General features: G+C 40.8%; 3 long non-coding RNA genes across 4 annotated transcripts; 1 reads left to right on the top strand and 2 right to left on the bottom strand.

The window, feature by feature from the left end:
• The first annotated feature begins 225 nt into the window (after nt 1-225).
• LOC120437379 lies at nt 226-3,072 on the top strand. Its single transcript, XR_005611070.1, has 3 exons — nt 226-500; nt 2,443-2,598; nt 3,021-3,072. It is a non-coding gene; the product is annotated as an uncharacterized LOC120437379 (long non-coding RNA).
• Nucleotides 3,073-3,994: 922 nt separating this feature from the next.
• Nucleotides 3,995-7,463, bottom strand: LOC120437378. Of its 2 annotated transcripts, none has more exons than XR_005611068.1 (4): nt 7,352-7,463; nt 7,159-7,210; nt 5,129-5,207; nt 3,995-4,910 (listed from the first exon to the last, which is right to left on the bottom strand). It is a non-coding gene; the product is annotated as an uncharacterized LOC120437378 (long non-coding RNA). The 2 variants fall into 2 exon arrangements; XR_005611069.1 differs by having other exon boundaries at nt 3,995-4,635.
• Nucleotides 7,464-15,284: 7,821 nt separating this feature from the next.
• LOC120439130 lies at nt 15,285-22,138 on the bottom strand. The gene is made up of 5 exons (XR_005612398.1): nt 22,085-22,138; nt 20,818-20,929; nt 19,927-20,084; nt 16,242-16,276; nt 15,285-15,571 (listed from the first exon to the last, which is right to left on the bottom strand). It is a non-coding gene; the product is annotated as an uncharacterized LOC120439130 (long non-coding RNA).
• Nucleotides 22,139-26,854: the final 4,716 nt, after the last annotated feature.

Genomic DNA, 26,854 nt, shown 5'->3' with positions numbered 1-26,854 from the left:
TTTTTCTGAGTTATTTCAGGCACTGAATGATGTTCCTGCTGTTTTTAATCTGTGGTTGAGGTTAAGTTGTTTGTCTGTTCTTTCTTATCTGCTCTGAATAGAGGTGTGTATCAGTTAGAAACACAATTCATTAGCAATACTTCTGAAACCCACAGAACCACACGACAGGAACAACATGTGACAGCAAAGTTTATTGATGTTGCAGAGAAGGCACACTGAAAAAAATGCAATAGGGTGGTTGTTGAATTTGCATAGAATTACTTCATATATCCAGCATGACTAATTTAAATTTCACATCTAAACATATTTTTGTCTTTTAATTTTCACATATTCTTTAAGAATATTCATTCTTTTAGAATAAATCATGTTGAAAAGAAACAAGTTAGTCGTGTTTTATCCTCAAGCTCCGCCCCCTGGAAAGGAAAAATCGGCTGCACTGTCCGCCATTTTTGTCTCTCGCTTTGGAAAATCTACTACCATCTGGAGTTTTACACTTGAAGGTAAATAAGATTTTAAAGCTAACACACCAGTGAGAAAGAGTGTAGACCCTTTATATATGTGGACTTTTACTGGGGTGTTGTTATTTTACAGGTATGTGGGCTGTTTATCGAAAACCAGGAAAGGCCAATGTTAGGCTCCAGTTAGCTAATGGTAACCGAAATTATGCGATAAGCAAATTAGTAATTAACATATATAATGTGAGTTAATATTGTTTATATATTCTTTCAGTCTAAATTAACAGACTATTACAAACTTGCATCGGTGTCTGTAGTAAGTGGTGGTACCTGCAGTGTCTTAACCATTAAACAAGCTAATGTAGGGCCGGGATATGACTAGTTTGTTGAAACATGTCTGCTGCCAATGTGACTGCGCACACATGGTAACATTACCAGCACATAGCCACAGCCGCTATAAACATGCTAAAGGTCAATCTAGCTTCTGTAGTCAGCAGCTGGAAGACTCAACACAGACCCAAGATTCAGTGTAACGGTTATCTAAATGTTGTGTGTCCTGTTTGTAAGCCCAGAAAAAGAAATTAAATAAAATGAGCGACCTTGAGCTTCAAGCTAATGTAAGCGTAATGCTATAGCATAAAGCTAATGCAATGATGAGGTTGTTAAATTAGTAAAAATACAGTAAATATATCCAACATGAATAATTTATATTTTTGGTCTAAACATAATTAAGTCTCACGCCTTTCACTTGTTTTAGAAGGATGTTCAGTCTTTTAAAACCAGTCATATCAAAATAACAGAAAATAATTATGTTTTCTGTTGAAACTCCACCCCAGGGTGTGTTCTGTGAGGAAAATTCACTGTGGCGGTCCGCCATTTTTGTCTTTCGCCGTTTACCTTTGGTGCTGAGCTTTACTTTGTCGAGGTAAACTGAAAACTACATGTTTGAGAGGAAACGAAGAGAACATCCATTAGATGGGGAAGTTTTCTCATGAATTGCCGTTGAGCAACATAATGGAAAAAACAAGTCATTCCTTAAGTTAACTAACGATAATGCTAGCTTAAGCTGCGGGACAATATTATGTGCATTAGCTTTTTTTCAGTGTGTGCCCAGTCACATTCGCTTGTTTTTTTTTCTCAGTGAATACAGACTAACTAACTTGTGTCCATTTAGTTAACTGGTTGTACCTAAAATGTTTTAGTTAAACAGTTAAACAAGCTAGTTTGCCATGGGTGGGCTCTGTGTGTGTGTGTGTGTGTGTGTGTGTTCGGGGGGGTCTTCACTAAAGTCGGTTTATTTAGGGCATGACACCTATGCAGTACTCATTAGGAGAGGAAGTGCATGACTTGGGGCTTTATTTCATGTTCTGGGGCAGTGAATGTAATGTACTGATAACATGTTAAAGACAAACTAAAACCCAACAAATTATTTTAACTGATTTATAGAGAGACTGAGAGGAGGGCTTAAAGAGATAAGAAAAAATGACAATATAAATATGTTAAATTTATTTTTTCTGTATCGATATATGGTGCTTATCCCTGCTGAAGGGCAGATTGGTGTTGCTTCAGAACAATTCTCTAGCACTGTTACGTAGAGGTGTTACAGTTAAGGTTTTAATAACATTATTTTATTTACTAGTGAAGCTTTGCATATGTTATCTCACATTCTGTAAGGTAAATTTTCTGGAAAGGTCAAATTAATTAATTTAACTAAGTATTAATGAAAGACCTTGATGTGTATATGACACTAATAGATGTAGTTTCTGGGTCATTTGGCAGAACTGCAAAATGGCCAGAAGGAGGCAACTGCTGTGGTTGCAAACAGGCTTTGGGTGGTATTGAAGTAAGGGCAACTATGGAACTGCTCAGCAACATGGGACCCATAGCTAATAAATAGTAATATGACAAAAATAACAACTTTGTGTGGATGTAACCTTGTGAGATCTGAGATTTTGACAGCATTTTTATGTGACAACTTCTCTTTTAGATAAATGCAGAGTTTAAGCGCATTACCACCATGCCACTGCAGTCCAGATCACTCTCGCAGATAGATGTGCTATCTGACAAACTAATAAAGGTCTTCAAAAGGCGAGGAGGACAAAGAGGAAGAAGACTTCAGAACATTCTGGAGCCCACGGCCCAGGTAAGAAAAAAAAAAAATTGTGTATACACTTTAGGGAAAATAATAATTTTAACCAAATGCTGCTTGTCACTCTATGCCAGGAGTATGTTGAAAATCACCTGGGATTTTCACAATTTACCATGGGTGCGGGTTTTTTTTTCTTTTACCTGCATTAGAACTATGTGTGGAGTTCATAGTTGAACACCTCTCTATGCTCTGACAGTATTCTGCTTCTTTGCATGGAGATTTCACTTCAGAAATGTATTACCTTTTTAAGCATTCTGAGGACTCAAATCACACGCTGTAATGAATCCGTTTTTGTTCACCTAATGTGTTAATGTTAACATTTTTTGGAATAGTGACACAGATTAAAATAAGATTTGGTATAATGTTCTTTGACCTGTGTTCTGTTTAATTAAATTTTGGATTTCTGCATTTTCTAGGCCGCAGATGAAGCCATTATCCAACGATCTAATAAGGAAACAACCATGGAATTTACATCATAAAGTCAAGAGATACCAATGGCAGCCCTGAGGACATCGGGATAGTCCTTGAAGGCCAGAGAGTCTGGCAGGATTTGGATAACTATACCCTAGCAGCTGCAATGCTGTTTGGACTAATGTACACTTTGAACCTCACCTACCCACTGGAAAAGTATACCTTCGAGGTATTATAGAAACTGTTTATGGAGCTCAAAAGGAACAGCCTTTCAAAGAAGGCCCAGGTTTTCAGGACCAGACTGTACGATTGAACAGTTTTCCAGTTATGATGTGGGAACAACATGTTTACCTCTTCGAATATGTACCATCCTTTCTTTTAAGCCAGCACTGGTAAAGTTGCAGTACATAGTGAAACTTATTTTTCTGGCACTTTTCAACTTGGGGCCTTTATTACTGCAGTGTTCAGTGTTCGCTTTTCAAGCCATGGCTCTTTTGAAAAAAAATTCAAACTTTGAATGTCCATTTTTCTCAATGGAAATGGTGCCTTGCACCAATTTCACCAGTTAGCAATTTTTTTTCCCAAGGTGCACCACTACAAACAGATTGCATGGTCTAGTATTAGTGATTGTGATGTTTAGTGATAGAAGCAAGCCAATACTAATCAGTTTAGGTCTCTTGGTTTTGTGCCTGTGGATTATAATGTTATTTTAAGTCTCCTTTTTGTGTCATTTTAATAATTACACCCCTTTTGCCATATTACCTTATGGCTCTTACATTTAAAAAACTATTTTTTACATAAGCGTGATGTCATAAGGCCCCACAATGTTGAATCCAGGTTACAGCAGATAACTTTGTGGAATGTTGTGGAATGTTTTTCAAGAGATGCATTGTACAAATATGACTCATGTATATTTTGGAAGCCTGAATTGAAAGTCCATTGTTACAACTGTTTAGTATTTTCAAAAATACAAGTCATTGTTCAAAAATGTTTTGCTTATTTCTTTGATTGAAGAGAAAGTGTACAGTACATACAGTAAGATCAGCCTTAATTTAGTTTTATTTATTGAACACTCAATTATATATTAGATTATATATTATATATTAGAAATTTGTTATAAAATAAAATAAGCTTACCATAAAATAATCTTGTCAATATAACACATAGTAGTCCAATACAATTAACACAAAAAGTTCATGTCTGATAAACAAGTGGTTTCTATCAATATTTGACCAGAATGAAAAACGTAACAACAACATAAAAAAGTCATGTTCATGTTACCAGATAAATGTGTGCAGGTATAACATGAAAAACTCAGGTTAACCAAACATAACTTAATTTCGTGCAACCGCTTACAATAATTTTTTTATGTTTATCCCACTGATTATTTTTTTCAGTGCAGGACAACGCTGTACAGATGACATTCATATTTTAGTTATACTATATACACTCATACAAACACTGAGAGTGTATATTATAATGAGAAGACACTACAGAATATATGCAGATCAACATTGTGTGGCTCTGTGGACCAGTTAGAGACCAGCAGCTGGACATCAGTGGTTGGACTGGTGGACTACTTCAGTGAGGAGTAGACGACGTCTGGCTCTGGTTTAAAGTCTGAACACAAACACATACAGTTCAACATGAGAAGAATAAAAAGCTCTGCAAACTCATCTCTCATGTTTATATAAAGTAAATGAACACAACAGGAGAATGTTAGTGAAAGTATCAGAGCATCACAGTTAAAGTCTGAAGAAGAATAGAATAAAATCTTTATGTTAAGGAGAAGTTTATGTATCTGGCATCTTCCAGACATAAACTCAGTTTCATGCTTTGCTGTTTCCTGAATCAATAATTGATCAGAAGAGCCACGTCAGCTGTCCCACTGCTCCCTGAAAAACATCAAACAGCGAACAGTTTGATGTTGTTCAGTGCAACATTCAAATTAAAAGTGTTTAGTTTGGTAGTTTGTATCACAGAGAGTGTCAGCAGAATGAATTACAGTGACTTGGTTATAAAAAGAAACTTGTTGTTGAGTGTTTAGACAGTGAGACGGAGACATAAAATATAAGTATTTAGTTTGTTATTAGTGAATAAAGAGCAGCTGTACCTGTTCCATCAGACAGCTGTTTATCCATAACTGATGTCTTCAGTTCTCAGGGCTGAGAGGACAACAGCTGGATGACTTTCTGTGCAGTAAAACACACACAGAGGACATCACTGCATATGCTACAACTATAAAAACACTGTTAGTGTACAGGATGTGTGTTAAAACAACAGTTATTGTTCTTATGTAACACAAAGATGATGTGATCATCATCTTTTTTCTCACCCACTAGTTATATTTGGTTACTGGTTATTAACACTAGAAGAGGAAACAAAAACTCATTTTACCACAAGGAACAAAACAGACCCACACTTTGAAACACACTACCATCAGTACTGTGATGAGAGATCCCAGTTTAGCTTCATATGTCAGCTCACTGAAAACAACAGGAGGAAGTAGCTGATGTTGGTGAGGATGCAGATAAATTAAATGTTTACAGACAACATCAGCACCATTTATTATTAATACATAAAATCAAAAATCTAAATAATAATCTGTACCAAACTGCCCATAAGTTGTGGTTGATATTTCAGCTTCTTGCTAGTGCAGGGGTGGGCAATCTCAGTCCACAAGGGCCGGTGTCCCTGCAGGTTTTAGATCTCACCCTGGGTCAACACACCTGAATCACATGATTAGTTCGTTACCAGGCCTCTGGAGAACTTCAGGTCATGTTGAGGAGCTAATTTAGCCATTTAAATCAGCTGTGTTGGTTCGAGGACACATCTAAAACCTGCAGGGACACCGGCCCTCGTGGACTGAGATTGCCCACCCCTGGGTTAGTGTGACTGAAGAGGTGTGAACATAAAGTGAGTAGGATTTTTTTAAATGACAATTTCTTTCTAATGTAACGTTTCAACAAACGTTCAACACTCAACGATCATCAAACACACAAACAGTTTGTCTCACAGTGTGTTGTAGCTAAAGGTTCAGCTGCTGTATTTGACAGGGAGAGAAATTAAAGTGTTATGACCATGTGCAGGCAGGCATAAGTCAAAAACAGAACAAACTAGGAGGGCTAGAAACTGAACTAGAACCAAAACACACAGGCAGATCTGAGGGCATGAATGTTAATGATGCGGCAAAGCACAGAGGCAAGCAGACAATAAATACAGGAGGTCAACAGGGCAAAAAGGGAGAAGCTGGGAGACACGGCTGAGGATAATTACACATGACGAGAAAGGAGGATGCAAAACTGAGCACACTGATTATTAAGACTAGTGCACAGAGGAGCTGGGGGGCATATAAACATAACAGCACAAACACAAGGGTAAACACAGCACAAGAACTCACACAACAATGTACACACATGGAAACAAAACCTAAGAACTAGAACTCAATAAAAACTAAAGAACTAAGGAGCTAGGAATACTTAAGACAGAAAGCAAAACCAAGAGACCCACAATGACACATGAAATCAAGGAATAACAATACAAACAGAAACACTGGGTCACTGAGCCTGGACCATGACACAAAGAGCTCACTTCACTTGGAAACACCAGATCAGGAGATGAAGAGAGGTTAGATTGAAAGGAAGAAATTGAGGATGGACAAACTCAAATAATCTTCACCGTTTAAAGAATTAAAAATAAACCAGTGTAGGCAACAGGAAGTAAGATGATCTGCGTGTCTGTGTATTTTCATGGTAAAAAGCTCTTAAAGTGGAAACTCGGCATCCGATTTATGTTACCCGGGATCATAAACTGTCAAAATGAATGAATCTAAATTAGATTCAGATGTTTCCACAGTTCTGGGGAGGGGCAGAATAAAAGTAATGTATTTAAATTGTTTATGAAAAGCTGTGTGTGAGGGAAAGTGTTTTGGGCTCAAGTTAAACCAACTCAAAGAGTTATTCTTCAGTCTTTAACGAATGTTAGTGTGAACAATGCAGATTATACAAGTAATATTTAAGGAATTTTAATTGTGTTTAACACATTAGTTTAAGATCAGTGAGTTCACAGAGTTCATTTAGCCAATTTTTATTTTTCCTTTGAATATCAACATGAACCCTCAACACACAGCACATTAAAAACTACCTCTGCTTCCTCTGATTGGCTGTTGTTGATGACTTCATCTCCAACTCCTCCCCTGTCAGATAACACCAAAGTAATTTACTGTTTCATAATCACAGCAGGAAACAGTTTAAATGATTTGTGAATATGACGTTAAAACAATTACAGAACTTTACTCTGAGAAACTTAATCTGAAAGAGAAACGTCTCAGACTCACTTTCAGTTTTCCTTTGAACTTGTCGTCTCACCAGCAGAACCAGTAACACCACAAGAACCAGAACACAGACTGAACTAATAACTGACACAGTGAGGACAAGAGAAAAGAGTGATAGAGGACACAGGAGAAATCAGGAGAAGAGGTGGATGTAGGTGGAGGTGTGGATGTAGGTGGAGGCGTGGTGGTGTGTTCCCCTAAAATAAAGCAAACACAGTCATTAAGTTGTCGTCACATTGTGAATGTTGAAAGCTGCAGAAACACAGACAGGTGAGTGTGTCACCTGTGACAGTGATCCAGCTGGATGGAGACTCTCCATGACCGCTGATGTCACACTTGTAGAGGCCTTCATCAGACCTGGAAACATGCTGGATGGTCATGTGACCTGTAGGCTGCTTCCTGATGAGGGAGCCATCTTTATAGAAAGCAGCTGGGAGGTTGGAGGAGTGGTCTTTGTTTTACAGAGCAGAGTGACGTCATCTCCCTCCATCACAGGGAGGACAGGACTCTGCAGGATCACTGATCCACCTCAACACAGAGACAAACTACAGCATTTCATCCATTTACACACAGCTTCATCAACACTAACTCCACACACTCAGCTTACCAGTGACTGTCAGGTTAACCATGTTACTGATGGGACCCTCTCTGGACTCACACCAGTAAACTCCATTGTCATGATACACCATCATACTGATGTTACAGGAAGAACCAGCTAATCTTCCCCACCCATCTCCACACTGAGTCCTCTGTTGTTTGCTTGTGTTTCTCCTCAGAGTCCATCCAGCAGAGCTGTCGTCCTCCTCACAGCTCAGAGACACAAAGTCTCCTTCAAAGAACTGAGAGCTGCTGGGACTCACAGTCAGACGAGCTGTGAGGGTTAAAATGAAAAACTGATGATCTGTTACACTTTCCATTGTGAAACATGAACCCAATCAGGTCATATCAGTGAGCATTTATCAGGTTTAAACTGTGACAGAAGAAGGTTACTGACCTTGGTGTGTAGTGCAGCTCAGCAGTGAGATCAGAACTAAAGAGGAAAGGTTGGTTTGAGTTTTCACAAACAAATCAACTTGTCATCAATCAGTCAATTAGTGACGTCATAAGTCATATTTTCTTCTGTACTGCTGTGTCCAATAAAGAGAAGAGATTCTGTGGTGTCAGTGTTGATTAAAATGTTCCTCTAAAGTCTGATTTATGCTTCATGTCAAAATGTGAAACTTGTGATTTGTCAAATGTGATGACTGCAGTCAGACATGAATCACGTCCACAGACATAAACACAAACACTGATAGAAAAAAAAACTTCACATAAAACATGTTTATTTTCAAGATCAGACAAAGTCTTTAACTTCAAATATTTTTATAACAAAGACAACAGAAACAAGCAGTCTTGATCTTAATCTGAGGATGGAGGAATTTTTGCATTATTGTCAAACAGGCAAAAAATCAATTTTTCATTTTTTTAATATCGTTCTACTTTGTTTTCGTGCTGTAGACTTTCTGCATGCATTGTCAAAAAAGACATCACAAGTAATAGTAAATGTATGTCCACAGTACAGTTCTTTTTTTAAAATCACTAAATTGCTAAATTCAGTTTTTCACATCCTTTTTTTGTGTAAGATGCTCAAACTTCCTCTTCACAGCTGAAATGTGTCTTCTTTGTGTTTTAAACTTTCTTGAAATACTGTTTCACTTGTTGTTTATGTCATTTTCTTTCATCTGTCATCAATCAACAATCAAAAAATCTGTAAAAATAAACTTTAGGTAACCTTAAGAGGTTTTTACTTACTCAGCACACATTGCAGAGATGTTTCCTTCATCGTTCCTCTCAGTGATGTGATGTCTTCTTCATTTACAGAAAATGAATCCCCGCCCTCTTGCTCTGTGTACTCTAGCTATTTCTTTTGGGCTTTTTTTTTCTTGTTTAAAAAAAAATAATCTTGAAACTACCTGTGCAAACACGTTTTCATAACAAAACCAACATTTTAAAATCAAATGAACTCTAGCAGTCATGCACTAAAAGAGATTTGAATAACGTGTTCTTCAGGATGTATGGAAATCTGGATTTTCTCCACTCTGTTTTAGTCACTTTGTGTCAAATGAAACATAAAACAACATGTGCAGCTTTCTTCAGGACATTTTGAAGAAAATCTCTTGGTGACACTCTACGATTGGAGGGGGGACTCCCAGCAGCTGGAAACCACCAGAAAGCTGGAAGCAGCAATTTTAAGTAGCCATAGCTATAGGCTCCTCACTGAATTTGAGTGTGGTACTTTCATAGTTTACCCAAGTCCATGATGAACTGAAAAGTGGAAGTGGAGGAGCCACAGCAACAAAGACCACATAAAGTTTCACAGCAGGGTTGCGAAACGCTGATGCACATAGTGTGTGAAAGTTGCCAACGCTCAAGAACGGTTCCAGACTTCCTCTAGCATTAACATTGTTAGGAAAAATGGGAGCCATGACATAAAAATAACATTTTCTTTAGATGTAATACAGTGTTGGACACTAATTTTGCTTGTTTATCAGTATTTTTGGTCAGTGAAACACTGTGATGATCCAACATTAAAATACACACACACACAAAAAAAATATATATATATATATATATATATATATATATATATATATATATATATATATATACAGGGAGTGCAGAATTATTAGGCAAGTTGTATTTTTGAGGAATAATTTTATTATTGAACAACAACCATGTTCTCAGTGAACCCAAAAACTCATTAATATCAAAGCTGAATGTTTTTGGAAGTAGTTTTAGTTTGTTTTAGTTTTAGCTATTTTAGGGGGATATCTGTGTGTGCAGGTGACTATTACTGTGCATAATTATTAGGCAACTTAAGAAAACACAAATATATACCCATTTCAATTATTTATTTTACCAGTGAAACCAATATAACATCTCCACATTCACAAATATACATTTCTGACATTCAAAAACAAAACAAAAACAAATCAGCGACCAATATAGCCACCTTTCTTTGCAAGGACACTCAAAAGCCTGCCATCCATGGATTCTGTCAGTGTTTTGATCTGTTCACCATCAACATTGCGTGCAGCAGCAACCACAGCCTCCCAGACACTGTTCAGAGAGCTGTACTGTTTTCCCTCCTTGTAAATCTCACATTTGATGATGGACCACAGGTTCTCAATGGGGTTCAGATCAGGTGAACAAGGAGGCCATGTCATTAGTTTTTCTTCTTTTATACCCTTTCTTGCCGGACGCGTGTGATGGAGCATTGTCCTGCATGAAAATCATGTTTTTCTTGAAGGATGCAGACTTCTTCCTGTACCACTGCTTGAAGAAGGCGTCTTCCAGAAACTGGCAGTAGGACTGGGAGTTGAGCTTGACTCCATCCTCAACCCGAAAAGGCCCCACAAGCTCATCTTTGATGATACCAGCCCAAACCAGTACTCCACCTCCACCTTGCTGGCGTCTGAGTCGGACTGGAGCTCTCTGCCCTTTACCAATCCAGCCACGGGCCCATCCATCTGGCCCATCAAGACTCACTCTCATTTCATCAGTCCATAAAACCTTAGAAAAATCAGTCTTGAGATATTTCTTAGCCCAGTCTTGACGTTTCAGCTTGTGTGTCTTGTTCAGTGGTGGTCGTCTTTCAGCCTTTCTTACCTTGGCCATGTCTCTGAGTATTGCACACCTTGTGCTTTTGGGCACTCCAGTGATGTTGCAGCTCTGAAATATGGCCAAACTGGTGGCAAGTGGCATCTTGGCAGCTGCACGCTTGACTTTTCTCAGTTCATGGGCAGTTATTTTGCGCCTTGGTTTTCCACACGCTTCTTGCGACCCTGTTGACTATTTTGAATGAAACGCTTGATTGTTCGATTATCACGCTTCAGAAGCTTTGCAATTTTAAGACTGCTGCATCCCTCTGCAAGATATCTCACTATTTTTGACTTTTCTGAGCCTGTCAAGTCCTTCTTTTGACCCATTTTGCCAAAGGAAAGGAAGTTGCCTAATAATTATGCACACCTGATATAGGGTGTTGATGTCATTAGACCACACCCCTTCTCATTACAGAGATGCACATCACCTAATATGCTTAATTGGTAGTAGGCTTTCGAGCCTATACAGCTTGGAGTAAGACAACATGCATGAAGAGGATGATGTGGACAAAATACTCATTTGCCTAATAATTCTGCACTACCTGTATGTGTGTGTGTGTGTGTGTATATATATATATATATATATATATATATATATATATATATATATATATATATATATATATATCCTTGAAACCTGGATCCCCGTAGCGGTTACCAAGATTACGTGAAGTACCCTCAGAAGGTCTGCTAGATGATGTTAATGCAGCACTACGGACGATACCTACAACCACGATTACCGACACTAACAAGCTGATCTACACTATGGCAGCAGTGATCAGTGAGATGCTTGGCTACAAGTTGAACAGCCACAAGGGGCAGTACCCTCCATGGAGAAGGAGGCTAGAGGGCAAGATCAAAGTAGCACGAAGGGAGGTTAGCCAACTAACGGAGTTGCAGAAAGGCACAACAAAGAAGGTGCATAAGAAATACAACAAGCTGTCCATACCTGAGGCCTTGGAAACTGCCAAGCAAAGACTCACAGCCTTGGCCAGCCGCTTGAGGAGGTACACCAGAGAGATAGAAGGCAGGAGAATAAACCAGCTGTTCTCCACAGAACCAGCAAAGGTGTACTCTCAGTGGCAAGGGAACAATAATAACAGAACAGCACCACCAAGGCTGGAGACGGAGCAATACTGGAAGAGCATATGGGAGAAAGACACAACCCATAACGGCAATGCTCAGTGGCTAGTGGATCTGAGGGCAGACCATAGCGTCCAGTAACCATCACAGTGGCAGACATCCAAGAAAGGGTCTCCAGTATGAAGAATTGGACAGCACCAGGGCCCGACATGGTTCACGCCTACTGGCTGAAGAAGCTGACTGCACTCCACGAGCGTCTGGCAGCACAAATGAACCAGCTGCTAGTTAACGAGAGACACCCGGAATGGCTAACTGAAGGTCGGACGGTCCTGATCCCCAAGGACCCCAAGAAGGGACCGGTCCCATCCAACTACCGACCAATAACCTGCCTCAGTACTACATGGAAGCTCCTGTCAGGCATCATATCGGCTAAGATGAACAGGCACATGGGTCAATACATGAGCGGGGCACAGAAAGGGATTGGCAAGAATACCAGAGGCGCAAAACACCAGCTACTGGTAGACAGAACAGTCAGCCGAGACTGCAAGACCAGACTGACCAACCTGTGCACAGCCTGGATTGATTACAAGAAGGCCTATGACTCAATGCCCCACAGCTGGATACTGGAATGCCTAGAATTGTATAAGATCAACAGGACCCTAAGAGCCTTCATCAGGAACTCAATGGGGATGTGGCGTACAACACTAGAGGCCAACTCCAAGCCCATAGCACAAGTCACCATCAAGTGCGGGATGCTCTGTCCCCACTGCTGTTCTGCATAGGCCTGAACCCCCTCAGTGAGATCATTAACAAGACTGGCTACGGATACCGACTACAGAACGGAGCGGTTGTCAGCCACCTCCTGTACATGGATGACATCAAGCTGTATGCCAAGAGTGAACGAGACATCGATTCACTGATACACACTACCAGGCTATACAGCAATGACATTGGAATGTCATTCGGACTGGAGAAGTGTAGTCGGATGGTAACAAAGAGAGGGAAGGTAGTCAGAACTGAGGGGATTGAACTACCAGAAGGCGACATTGCAGACATAGAGGACAGTTACAAGTACCTGGGGATCCCGCAAGTGAATGGGAACCATGAAGAGACCGCTAGGAAAGCTGCAACCACCAAGTACCTGCAGAGGGTCAGGCAAGTCCTGAGGAGTCAGCTGAACGGTAAGAACAAGATCCGGGCCATCAACACCACGCCCTGCCCGTGATCAGGTACCCTGCTGGGGTAATAGGCTGGCCAAAGGAGGAGATAGAAGCCACTGACATAAAGACAAGAAAGCTCCTTACCATGCATGGAGGGTTTCACCCCAAGTCCAGCACCCTGAGGCTGTACGCTAAGCGGAAGGAAGGGGCCGGGGACTGGTGAGTGTCAGCACCACAGTCCAGGATGAGACAAGAAACATCCACGAATACATCACGAAGATGGCCCCAACTGACAGCGTGCTCAGTGAATACCTCAGGCAGCAGAAACCCAAGAAAGAGGAGGAAGGCGAGGAACCATCATGGAAGGACAGGCCCTGCACGGTATGTACCACCGGCAGATAGAGGAGGTGGCTGATATCCAGAAATCCTACCAGTGGCTGGACAAAGCTGGACTGAAAGACAGCACAGAGGCACTAATCATGGCAGCACAAGAACAAGCTCTGAGCACAAGATCCATAGAGGCTGGGGTCTATCACACCAGGCAAGACCCCAGGTGCAGGCTGTGTAAAGATGCCCCAGAGACAATCCAGCACATAACAGCAGGGTGCAAGATGCTAGCAGGCAAGGCATACATGGAGCGCCATAACCAAGTGGCGGCATAGTGTACAGGAACATCTGTGCGAGTATAACCTGGAAGTCCCGAGGTCAAAATGGGAGATGCCCCCAAGGGTGATGGAGAATGACCGAGCTAAGATCCTGTGGGACTTCCAGATGCAGACGGACAAAATGGTGGTGGCTAACCAACCGGACATAGTGGTGGTAGACAAACAGAAGAAGACGGCTGTAGTGATCGATGTAGCGGTTCTGAATGACAGCAATATCAGGAAGAAGGAACACGAGAAGCTGGAGAAATACCAAGGGCTCAGAGAAGAGCTCGAGAGGATGTGGAGGGTGAAGGTAACGGTGGTCCCGTGGTAATCGGAGCACTAGGTGTGGTGACTCCCAAGCTAGGCGAGTGGCTCCAGCAGATCCGGGAACAACATCGGAGATCTCTGTCCAGAAGAGCGCAGTCCTGGGAACAGCTAAGATACTGCGCAGGACCCTCAAGCTCCCAGGCCTCTGGTAGAGGACCCGAGCTTGAAGGATAAACCGCCCGCAGGGGGCGTGCTGGAGTGTTTTTTTTTTTCATATATATATATATATATATATATATATATATATATATATACATATATATACAACTCTCTTATTACTTTAGGTTTCTTGGCTGCTGTTTAGCATCTCAATGGTTCAGCTCCCTCCACAGAATTTCTACAGCACTGAGGTTGGGAGACTGGCTACTTGATGACCTAAAAGTGTTTCTCCTTAACCAAGCCTTTATTACCATTATGTTTTGGACTTCCTCAGTCAGGAGCTCGAGGGTGACTGATGTCTGTTACCACCACGTCACAATGTGCGTAAAGTTAAAAGATTCAAACTAATAAAACACATTTTAAAAGAGACTTTTTCCATTTAATTACATTTTATATGATGGATTATGCATAAAATCCCTGGCTCCGACAGTCTCGGCCGTTGTGTCCTTGGGCAAGACACTTCACCCGTTGCCTACTGGTGGTGGTCAGAGGGCCCGGTGGCGCCGGTGTCCGGCAGCCTCACCTCTGTCAGTGCGCCCCAGGGTGGCTGTGGCTACAATGTAGCTGCCATCACCAGTGTATGAATGCGTGAATGACTGAATGTAGTGTAAAGTGCTTTGGGGTCCTTAGGGACTAGTAAAGCGCTATACAAATACAGGCCATTTACCATTTCCAAGTTTCTTATTGTGATACAAATGTGCAGCTCTGCCGTAGTACACCTGCATTACCAGTAGACGGCAACAACAGACTTCCACTGTCAATCAAAGTCATGTAAAGGTTCACTGAGAGTTTTCAAACTCTGTGGGTTTGTGCTGATTCAGGTACAGGTGAGAAAATAATGATCCAGAAATCCAGTCTGACTCACAAGTTTATGAGTTTGTAGTTTTCAAACAGCAAAACACCTCAACTCTCTGTTTTAATGATAAAGTATTGAGTGACACACTGAAGACACACAGCAGTCAAACACTGATCATCTGATTAATTCAAATTTGGTTATGAATGAATGTAACACAAACAATAATAAATGAACATTTAAAAAGCATGTGAACAGTTGGGTGTGTCACTTCTTGTGCTGCTGCTAAAGTCTGTGGATTCAGTTCTGCTGCTGAAGCTCAGAGAGCTGCACGCTGTCCTTGGTGCTGAAACACCCGAGCTGGACAAAGTGCTCCAGAGAAGCCTCGTCTGACCAGCAGCCCAGTAAAGTACCTGCAGAGTGTCAGGAGACTTTGCATCAGCTCACTCTGTGTTTCATAAAAGTCATAAACAGAGTAGCATACATGCACGCTGCCACTAATAATTTCAGCTGTAATGACTCATGTTGTGTTCATTTAACCAGGAGAGTGACGGAGGGCTCTGTGATTGGAATAAATATGAGCTATAGATCTGAATAAAATTATTTTCGGTTAAGAGTTTGAATAAGTGTTAAGAGGTTAATATAATTAACTCAATATATTTCATCTCATTCTTAACATGCTAATCTTAGGTTACCTTATATATTCATTTGATATACAAGATTTAATTTCAGTCAACATAATATGGAGTGGAAACACTGTTGTGTGTCTTTTGAGTGTAACTGTGTGAAATGAATGAGCTGTATACTTTCTATACTGGCCCCAGCACTGTAGACAGAATATATGTAATACAACATAAAAGTCAGTGAGGAAAGAAGACACAAGGAGCAGGGAGTAGGCACCTCTGAGAAGAGATGCTGTGAAGGTCAAAGGTCAGATGAAAACCATCATATGTTGTGCAAACTGAAGCTCCTTTGCTGCCACCTACTGGCTCTTATTGTTCTATGACTGATGCCTTTATACACCAGCAAACACCAAGTGGACGCTATATTATGAACACCCTGCTGGTACCGGGTTGCACCTACCTCAGCACCTGTGTAGCTCAGCAGAGAGATCAGAACTAAAGGAGAAAAACAAAGTTGAAAAATGAAATACTGAACCAGAGGATTGCTAAAAGACACATAAACAAAACTTAGTTAAAATTTGTTCAACAAAGTTACCAAGATAAATCAAAACCATCACCAAAGCCTCAGTGCTGATGAAAACATTAAAGAGCAGCTGAGAGAAAAACCATCTGCAGTTGGCACAGTACTGCAACCTCATAAATTGTCCCTGCGTCACACACGTGAGAGCATAAAGAGATGTTAGCAGATTGTCGAGTGGACTTTGGATAAAAATGTAAATGTAAATGGACTGGTTCTTATATAGTGCTTTTCTACTCATCTGAACACTCAAAGTGCTTTACACAACTTGTGCATTTACCCATTCACACCCATTCGCACAAGCACATCTTTCTAAGTGCTTCATAGCTAACATTCACACACATTAACCCTAGAACACTATCGCTGGGTGATTTACACCCGAGCAAATACATTTACATGATTTCTCTCTCCTGCAGCTGTTTGCGTGTCGAGGAGCCTGTGCCTTCACCAGGGAAGTCTCAAATGTCCCAGGAATGGGTGGACCAAAGACCAGCTTTCCAGAGTCATTATTTTGTTTTAGGAGGTTTTTTTTTTCATGTTGTTAGACATGGCACAGTTGAAAGTAAAAGAAGACCACTCTAATTTGTCATGTGTTGTCATATTTTGATATATTTGATTATTTTTTATTGGTTATATTATATCGGGTAAAAATCACCCGGCATTAGTGATTGTGTTACTATTTATAGCGATAGTGTTCTAGGGTTAATAGTAAACAGCTGTCTAGTGGCTGTTTATAACTGTTTATTTTAATCTTATTGTTGCCTTTGCTGCTAAACTAATTTACACTTGTGGGACAATACAGTATTGAATTGGACTGATTCTGTAGAAAAACAGTGAATCAGTTCCAACAAAAGAAACAGGTGGAGCTTTGGGGCAGGTTTTAGAAACCTCAATGTTTTTTCTGCTGTGATTAAGACGATGAAAGCGCCAGCCTCATGTGACCTCGAATATTAACAACAACAGCACATTATCACCAAGCCTTTAATCTCAACCTCCTGAGACATTTCCAACATCATGTGATGCTGGAAGCTCCTGTGCTGCCACCTGCTGGATGATTTATAAAACACAGTGGTCACTGTGAGTAAACATTAAAGCTCAGTTGATAAGTTCAGATGTAGGGGTAAGTGAGGAGGCTGTGTTTTGCACCTCAGGGCTTCCGAATGAAAGACTCAAAGTTTTGTGAGTTTAGGAAGACTGGATTGTTGTTGTTTTTTTTGTTTCATTTGCACTAAAGTAAAATTGTTGAGGGCTTTCTGAATTAAAGTTAAAATTAAATTTATCACAAACATAAACATATAAAGAAAAAACTGAAACAAATGATAAAAAGTGACAGTTACAGTTTATGGTCGTTTTATATCTAAGATTCACAACATGTGAGAGAAATAAAGAAATATTAAAGTCATTAAAGAATTTATGCTTCATCTTTATTCATCTGCCCATGAAATGCCATAAAATTGTCAAAATAGGTTAAAAAACTGTGTATTAAGCACATTATTATTAATACCAGTAACAAGTACAGTGTTAGTAAGTCATCTAAGGTTAACCTTTTCAATTGCAATAATCTACAGCTACCCTAGGTTGACCAGTAGATGGCAGCAGAGATTAAACGCTAATCAAGATCAGATTTAACCTCAACAGTGAAATTTACTGGAACTCCAGACCAGTACCTCCTCTTTGACTCCCACCACCTGGAACACAACCTTGGAGTCAGTGGCGGTCCTAGCCTGTTTGGCGCCCTGGGCGAACACTCCTCTGCCCCCCCCACCACACACACACACAAAACATGTTAAGGATTGTACATTAACATAAGACTGTTGTCCACACACACATATGAAGAGAGAGAGAGAGTATGCATTGTATGCAAACGGCTACCAAACAGCCATCATAATTCGTCATACAATGAGAACAGGACAAATCAACAATTGACAATGACTAATTAACATTGAAATCTGTAACATAATGTATTGTTTGGAGTTTAGTCTGTTACTGTTACTATTTTTACCATTTCTTCTTGGAGCAACTGTAACCCACATTATTTCCTTAGGGATTAATAAAGTATTCTGATTCTGATTGTTTCAGGATGACCTGCCATTATCCAATGACACATCTGTTTACCTGTATCATTTGTTCGTTTCTCCTCCTCTTCTTTTCTCTTTTTTCTAAACTGAGCACCTGATGGCTTTGAACTTTTCTTGTCCATCTTCCATTGGTTTTAATCTTGCACTCCAGTATGAGCACCCATCCCTCAACCAGAGGATCACCACAACATAACCTAACAGACTACACCTTAGTTCACAGATTAACTTTGTCTAAGGTGTATTTCTGGGATTTCACACAACCCAGGATTCAAATCATGAATACATAATGGGCTTGGATTTACAACATTATGAATGAAATGTGCTCTATTTGGAAGCAGCACGTCTCCCTCCCCTTTCGACGGGTTATGTGTGAGACTTTAAACCATCAAACTGTAAATTATAAATTTTAAATTGTTATTGATCCCTTTACCCCGAGTCCTAAAGTGTATATTTATTTTCTTACTCTACTATATTTATTGTTCGTTTATTTGCACTGCTGTAACTGGAGCCTCGTCCTCTCGTCTCTCTATATACTGGACTGTATGTAGCGGAGATGACAATAAAGTTTACTTTGACTTCAGCAGCGCAGGCGCTTTCGAGGGCTCTCGCGCTCACTTTTCGTGTATAGAATTTCGAAAAATCATCGGTGCAAATTATAAGTCTGTATCATAATGTCCGGTGTTTTCGTGTTTGTTGTTTTGTTTTTATTTTGTTTGATTTTGCGAGTTGGTTATTAGATGCCGCTCCAGCCAGCCAGAGAATCCCCCGCTGCCCCGCCCTCTCCTCCCTGTGCCGCAAGCAGCAAGCGCACCTCGCAAACGGAGGGCGCCCTTACTCCCAGCAAATGGGCGATAGAAAACCGATCGGTGCCTATGCCATTCCCAATATGCGCGCTGGCTGCCGTCGGGCAGCATGAGTATGAGCATTTTTTTGTTTGTTTGGTTTTTGCCAATGCCCGTGATGCCGCCCCCATCACGATGCGCGCCCCGGCAACCGCCCGTGTCGCCCGTATCTAAAACCGCTACTGCTTGGAGTAATAGGGACCCTACAACACTGGGTAGAAAATGTTCCCTCTAAGCCTGAAGGCAAAAGAGGGAACACAGGCATGTAAAGGAAGCTCTTAAAACACATAGTTATCCTAATTGGGCTTCAAATCAGCAAAGATACACAGAAAAAGAGGTCAGACATCAACTAAGGAGAAGCAGAAGGACAAATGGAACAATATTATCATTCTTTATGTAGCAGGTTTATCCAACACGTTCTCACTCCCAACTCGTCAAATGTGTGACGCATGGTCAGGCTCCCTCTGCTTCACTTATCGACTCGCAGGGTACCCCCCTCGCGTCGAGAATTGACGTGCAGGGTCCTCCTATTGAATACTATGCTGCTCCCTAAACGTATACGTATAATTAATTCAACTAAACACTCAAAAGACGTCCTTAAATGCTCTTTAAGTGGCAGAACAAATGAACAAACAGTTAATCGCTTACTTCAGATGAAATCTGCTCAGCTACTTTGAAAACAGCTTCTAACTGGTTCCTCCTTTAACAGGATGACTGCTCAGGGGTAAGGCCATCATGCAGTCCAGAAACCTTTATGGTTCTGCTTTGATTCACCAGGAACTATTAGGGAAACCTTCCAGCGCCTCCTGTGAAAGACACAGGCATAAACACAAACATTTATTAACATGTTCCACAGTCTTCCAGTTCGATTTTCTCATCCTGTGGACAACAATGTACAGAGATGCAGGTTTATGTTAACTTTTGTAAGGTTTCTTTACTGAACACATCCAGCTGCAGCTCCACTGTGATCTTGAACTGGATAAGCACTTAAGAAAATGTGTCAATAAATGCACATACATCAGCTTATTATATTTATCCAAACAGACGGGACCAATAATGCTTCACTGAGTTAGAGACTTTAACAGTCTCTTCTATGTAAGAATGTCTCGTGATAGACCTGCAAACTTGACAACAAAGGTTTTTCAGACTACATGTAGCTGTCCTCTATGTCAGCTCACACATTTACATTCATGTCACACTTATTTCTGCTTTCCCATTTTTACCATTAATGCTTACATTTTGATTGGATACCTTGAGTTTGTAAATGATGAGATTACATAATTGGAATACAATGTATCCAATTCAAGGTCGCGGGAGGATGAAGCCTATCCCAGCTGATACAGGACAAAGACAGGCTGCCAGTTTATCGCAGGGCTAAGACAATATGTGTGACAGAAAATCCACTTAAATGTTTGATATTTCTAATAATAATCATAATTATGATTATTATTTAAAATATTATTTAAAGGTTTCTTTATAAATACATTTAGAATTTTTATAACCCCTAGAATATAAACCTGGGCTGTTTCAGATTCTGACCTCTGACCTCAGTGACCAGGCTGTGTCCTCACTGCAGCTCCCTCTTGGAAGTACGTCTGCTTCTTTTCTTCCCCCGGTGATGACCGCCTGCCCTTAACATCACGTACTGTACCTGAGGAACAAAACAGGACAAACACTTGCCTTCATTTAAGAAGTACATTCATAACGAGATATGAAAAACATATCATTATGGAAACACACTAGTTCACCCTTTGGGAGGAATCAGTTCCTGTGAAACATTTCTGTAAATGAACATCATGGAGAATGAAATGAGTTCTTCAGGTGACTCAGCAGTCCCACACTGACAAATGAAACTTCTGTGGAAGAAGAATCTGGATTTTTTTTTTTATTTCCAATCCAGTCCTGCTTTAAACTATTAAGGATTAAGCAACAGTGCTCATATTTGCTCTTCTGAAATCTGTGTTAAGCAACAACAAACATAAATTAGTAACAAAAATACAGCTGAGTAGAAGCTTTACACACCACGAGCAGCCATAACGCTAAATTTTAATCTTCAAATGTTTCTGAGCCGTCTTCAACCTGTTTTTAACACAGAAAAGTCCCACAGTCAATGCAGCCTGAATGAAATCCTGATTCCAGATGTTCAGCACACACAGAGACACAGAGGGACTGTTTAAAGGTTAGTGTTAACCTGAGTCACTGATCATTTACAGTATTACAGAGTCTGGCAGTCTTTGCATGATGTCCACGTCACTGTAAGTTTCTAGCTGACTCTCAGGTGTGACAGGTGTGCCAGCAGGAAAGAGTAATAATAACCTGCATCCTGAGGTTTGTCATGCAGAATTAAAGGAGCCAGGCTTTGTTCACACAGCTAGGATTGTATTTTACACTGACCCTGGGTCAGTATAAGTATCATACAGTTTAAACGAAGCACTGAAACTTGCACATATTTATTACAGATGCACTGAAGCTAATCGAGATATTTGCTGTCAATCTGTGGCTGCGATTAAACACTTTACTGGAAACTTTATTAACTAGTAACTACATCAGTCATGACAGAAGCTAATATTTCTGTCCCAACATCGTTTAAACAGTAACAGCTTTACTACAATATAAGCTAACGTTTACACCGTAACTTTAAGCTAGCACCATAAAGATGGTAAAACACGTAATAATATCTACAAATGCATCTTAAAGCTGTTATATTAGCACTCGCTGTATTACTAACATAACCACATTAACATTATTGACACTCGCTGACTTTTAATAGTCATTCTATAAATGCTGTCCGTTTAAATGGTCTTACCTGTAACACTGCTGTATCCACCGGATTCCAGCCAGAGTGGATTCTGGAGTCTTCCCACGCTCCTGTTACTGATCCTCCATCTGGATGGATGATAACAACCTTCTGAACAATCTAGCAGGAGATGGCCCACATCTATGGGACTGATTTGTGCTAATAACGCCCATTGTATGGACTGATAACAGCCGAAGCGGGTGAATAAAGTCACCCAGTTGCTAGCTGTGCCATTACCCAGCATACACCTCTCCCTCCATAAATGTAATAAACGATACAAAAGTAATGGCCTATAATTAATTTATCTGCTGTATCTGCTGTTTCTCAGGTAGTTGTTTACATTATATAATTTATTGTGTTCTGTATACGTCACTACAATGTGATTTCGGAAATGTATAAATATACGGACAACAGGCTCTTCCGCGGCAATCTCTTGTCGTCAATAAGCAACGTTTAGGGAGCAGCATAGTATTCAATGAGAGGACTCTGCACGTCAATTCTCGACGCGAGGGGGGTACCCTGCGCGTCGATAAGTGAAGCAGAGGGAGCCTGACCATGCGTCACACATTTGACGAGTTGGGAGTGAGAACGTGTTGGATTCCTGGGACACACATCTCGGCGGAAGGAGAAATAGTTCCCATATTAAATGAGACTTAGACTTGATCTTTTTGTCTGTGTTATTTTCTTCTGTTCTCTTCTTGGTAATGAAAGACAGATTTACTTTATATCAGTGAGGTTACACATCGATCTTCTAATATCCTGATTAATAATCGATCGGACCCACTGCTGGACTGGCCATCGGGCATACCGGGCATTTGCCCGGTGGGCCGCTGGCGATTTTTTGTTTTTATGGGCCGATGGACTTTTTTTTTTTTTTTTTTGGAAGGGTATATATAATGAAAGGTGTTGGATTGGCCAATTGGTCATGATCGACTCTGGGCTGGACCAATTACAGCCGAGGAGGCCGGATGCACCCTCCCCTTGTTTAGCAATCTTATAGAGGAACTAAAGAAAATGGAGAACAAAAAAGGAAAGGAGGTGTTTATGAAAATATCACTAAATCTGTCATTTATTAATTTTAATATTAATTAATGATCATGTCTCACCTCTAGTGTTCTTGGTCTTAATTTAAAATTTCTCCTATAGCGATTGACAGATCACGTGACTTTCGTGCATTGCATGCCGGGAACTCGAGGCAAAACAATCCAAGTACCGCATCAAATGCAAGCATTTGCAGCACCCATAAAACGTTCATTCTCGGTTCCAATACCTTCTTGGTTTTTCTTTGCCGCACAAAAAGGAATGTACAAAACTAAGGAGAACAATGCCGGTCCGTACAAAGACAGACTCGACGAAAAGGCAAAGAAAGATACGAGGAAAAAATCAAAGGAGTGAGAGGGTCAGACCCTTACGAGCACACAGAGTGGACAAAAGGCGTTAGCGTGCTGCCCAACTTTCACCACGCTCAGATTTATAATTATATAGTTCTTGGAGTGAGTGCATACACTCATGAAGTTTAGTAACTTCAGGTCACTGCAACAAGCCCAGGTACAGTTTACCGACGGATGGGTACAGGACCTTGAAATGCACCGTGTAGAACCAAAGACCATGGTACAAACAAAGGTAAGTTTACCAGTCTCACAAATCGTCGTCATAAATACACAATCGTTAACCGTTTATTAATATAACCTTTGAGCTCAACGGTAATTAATTTGTAGTGGAAATAATTTCTGGTACGCATTACAGAAATGTAGCAGTGACAATAATACTGTATGTTGTAATCACACTGGACAATTAGTGATACAAAACAACTGTTTTATCCTGTGAATAAAAGAATACGTTTTTGTCAATGTACCGTGGTAATAACAGAAGCGAAACGCAATATTGTGTCAGGACAATTCACTATTTATGCACAATAAATAAAGGCGCATAGAGCGACAATTTCTGTTCAGCGCCAGACTTGCTTGTAACCTATATCACCAATTATGTTAAGAAAAATGACGTATTAACTACTACAAAACACTGACCTTTGTGGGAATGCTTGGAGCAGACTAACATGTGAGCTGGAGTGTTCTGAGACGTTATATTTGGTATATCCAGACCATCCGTCTGCTCTTACTTCGGAAACATGGCTTAAAAAATTTCTCTTCAACGACGTAATCCGATAAAAAAAAACCCCCATCTCTTTACCCGTCGGCTTCCCGTGGCTGTCATGCGACCGGCTATTGCAGTTAATAATACAACAGCTTCTTGCCATATTTTGTGTTTCTTTTTATCGCTGTGTAACTGAGGCTACGTCCACACGTACACGGGTATTTTTGAAAACGGAGATTTTCCGTTTTCGTTTTTAAAAATAATCCCGTCCACACGTAAACGCAGAAGTGAAGGAAAACGCTGCTAGGAACATGCCAAAGCAGCAGGTGGCGATATATTCCTAACCGTGTAGAAATGTTGGCCAATCAGAAGTCTAGGAGCCTCGGTGGGAAATAGTAAACAAAGATGGGGCATAGAAGCAGAACCGAGTCGTATGTGTGGAGGGACAGTAACTGTGTGTGTATATGTAAGCATTTAAACACCGCAGAGAGTACAATTAACGGTAACAGTATTGTAGAAATTAATTTCACCGAAACAATAACGTGGCGCACAGTGTGACGTCAAAAAGGCGCACACCTATGACGCTGCGTTTTCTCCGTTTTCCTCGTCCACACGTAAATGCAAAAACGGAGTTTTCGAAAATATCCACCCTGGCAGGCGTTTTTAGAAATCTCCGTTTTCAGTGACCGAAAACGCCGTTTACGTGTGGACGAAAGGTGCAAACGCATAGAAAAATCTGCGTTTTCAAAAATACCCGGGTACGTGTGGACGTAGCCTGAGTTCAATTGAAAGCCTGCGTGCGCTAGTACCGCTTGCCTCAAGTTCCCATAATCCTTTGCGGTTTTACCCCTGAATGACGTCACATTTTCAATCTCTATCCTGGTGGGCCGGTCTCTAGTCAAAATGCCCGGGCCGATTTTTTGTCCCAGTCCAGCCCTGGCTGATGCCTAGGCCCTCTCGCTAGCCATCTCTCGCTCAATGTAAGAAACCTCGGGGTGTTCCTGGATGGCTCTATTAAACTTGAGAAACAGGTCTCCACTGTGGTAAAAAAAAACAGCTTTTACCAGTTGCGTCAGATTTCCAAAGAAAAGCCGTTCCTTCCTTTAAAGGACCTTGAAAAGCTTATCCACGTATTTATCACATCCAGATTGGACTACTGTAACTCCCTCTACTCGGGCCTCCAACACTCTTCTCTTTGCCGGCTTCAGTTAATTCAAAATGCAGCTGCGCGTCTTTTGACAGGTACGAGAATCTATGAACACATAACTCCAATTTTAGCCAAATTACATTGGCTCCCTGTTAAATATCGCATAGATTTTAAAATTCTTTTGTTCACTTTGTCAGGCGCCACAGCGCGCGTGCACAAAAGGGATCCAGGCGCAGACCCAGCGGTAGCAGAAAAGACACGTTATTATACTAACGAAAGGCGACCCGGGGAAACTAAAGAGCAAAACGAGGAACTAATAACCCGGGGAAACAAGGGGCGTTTATCAATATGCGTACTTGTGCGTACTTGCGTTCTCGTGTACTCGTGATACGTCATCAGTCGGAGACCAAGTACTGTTCCAATTCGAAGTACGCATCAAGCCGAGAACGCGAAAATGTCCCGGATGTGTTCTCGATCCGCCCGTTTTATCGAGCATGCATCGGTGTGGACTTGGGACAGCTATATATCCCAGAATGCATTTCGTCCAAAACTCAACAGCGGACTCCCGGCACATCGTTTTCACCCCCCCCCCCCCCAGGGCTGGACTGGGACAAAAAATCGGCCCGGGCATTTTGACTAGAGACCGGCCCACCAGGATAGAGATTGAAAATGTGATGTCATTCAGGGGTAAAACCGCAAAGGATTCTGGGAACTTGAGGCAAGAGGTACTAGCGCACGCAGGCTTTCAATTGAACTCAGTTACACAGCGATAAAAAGAAACCCAAAAAGTAGCAAGAAGCTGTTGTATTATTAACTGCAATAGCCGGTCGCATGACAGCCACGGGAAGCCGACGAGTAAAGAGATCGTTTTTTTTTTTTATCGGATTACTTCGTTGAAGAGAAATTGTTTAAGCCATGTTTCCGAAGTAAAAGCCGGATGGTCTGGATATACCAAATATAACGTCTCAGAACACTCCAGCTCACATGTTAGTCTGCTCCAAGCATTCCCACAAAGGTCAGTGTTTTGTAGCAGTTAATACGTCATTTTTCTTAACATAATTGGTGATATAGGTTACAAGCAAGTCTGGCGCTGAACAGAAATGGTCGCGCTATGCTTCTTTATTTATTGTGCATAAACAGTGAATTGTCCTGACAGAATATTGCGTTTCGCTTCTGTTATTACCACGGTACACTGACAAAAACATATACTTTTATTCACAGGATAAAACAGGTTTTTTTGTATCACTAATTGTCCAGTGCGATTACAACATACAATATTATTGTCACTGCTACATTTCTGTAATGCGTGCCAGAAATTATTTCCACTACTAATTAATTACCGTTGAGCTCAAAGGTTATATTAATAAACGGTTAACGATTGTGTATTTATGAAGACGAATTGTGAGACTGGTAAACTTACCTTTGTTTGTACGATGGTCTTTCGTTCTACACGGTGCATTTCAAGGTCCTGTACCCATCCGTCGGTAAACTGTACCTGGGCTTGTTGCAGTGACCTGAAGTTACTAAACTTCATGAGT

Source organism: Oreochromis aureus, linkage group 3, assembly GCF_013358895.1.
Source record: "Oreochromis aureus strain Israel breed Guangdong linkage group 3, ZZ_aureus, whole genome shotgun sequence".
Taxonomy (NCBI): Eukaryota; Metazoa; Chordata; class Actinopteri; order Cichliformes; family Cichlidae; genus Oreochromis; species Oreochromis aureus.
Note: the sequence above shows the minus strand (reverse complement) of the source record. Positions and strands in the feature narration are given on the sequence as shown.